This window comes from Mus pahari, chromosome 12 (assembly GCF_900095145.1).
Source record: "Mus pahari chromosome 12, PAHARI_EIJ_v1.1, whole genome shotgun sequence".
In the NCBI taxonomy this organism is placed as follows: Eukaryota; Metazoa; Chordata; class Mammalia; order Rodentia; family Muridae; genus Mus; species Mus pahari.
Window position 1 is genome coordinate 78,630,726 of NC_034601.1, and position 1,157 is coordinate 78,631,882.

The following is a 1,157-nucleotide window of genomic DNA, read 5'->3' on the forward strand; positions in this document are numbered from 1 at the left end:
GCCCTGGCTGTCCTGGAACTTGCTTTGTAGACCAGGCTGGCCTCGAACTCAGAAATCCACCTGCCTCTGCCTCCCAAGTGCTGGGATTAAAGGCATGTGTCACCACGCCTGGCCCCTCTACTCTCCTTCTTAGCTCCTACACTTCTCCAGGAGGCAGACTGCTACACACACACACACACACACACACACACACACCTGTGTGTGGGTGTGTGTGTGTGTATGTGTATTCTAGAACTTAATATGACTCAAACCAAACAGAGCTTTGTTTTCTTTCTGTATATTTTACACACATTTACATTTACATTTCTTTATGTTTTACATTCACTTATTTTTTGCGTGTGTGTGTTCATGGCATATATGTGTACAGTGGCTCAAATGTGGAAGTCAGAAGACAAGCTGAGGGACTTGGTTCTCTCCTTAAGTTTTCTAGGCTTCCTTTTTTGTTGTTGTTGGCTTTGGTTTTAGTGTTTAGAGCAGGGTTTCTCTTTGTAACAGCCTTGGCTGTCCTGGACCATGCTGGCCTTGAACTCACAGAGATCCACCTAGCTTTCCCTCCTGAGTGCTGGGATCAAAGGTATGCACCACCACATCCTGCTCTCTCTCCTTAGGTTTTTTGTTTGTTTGTTTGTTTTGTTTTGTTTTGTTTTTGAGACAGGGTTGCTCTGTGTAGCCCTGGCTGTATTGGAACTCACTTTATAGACCAGGCTGGCCTCAAACTCAGAAATCTGCCTGCCTCTGCCTCCTGAGTGCTGGGATTAAAGGCGTGCGCCACCACACCCAGCAAGCCTCTCTTTAGTTTTAAACTCTGGTCATCGGCTTAGCAGCAAGCTCTTTAGCCCTCTGAGCCACAGCAGATGCCACCAATGTAATCCTGTTAATATTTACTGTTAGATTGAAATGTCTCCTGTGTCACATATTCTAGAGGTTACATCTGTCTGTGACAACAGGGAATTTCCTTATGCATTCTTCATTTGCTGCTGTTTAAGTTGACAACTTCCTTCCCAATAAAAATTCATTTACATCTCCTGCCTTCATAGCTCTGGTATTCACTTTACCTTGTGATAGAAGTAGCATGTTGCTGCCAGAATACAAGCATTGCTTTGGTCAAATTAAAATGCATGTCCTTTCTTAATATACTAGAAAGGAGAAATAAAGTA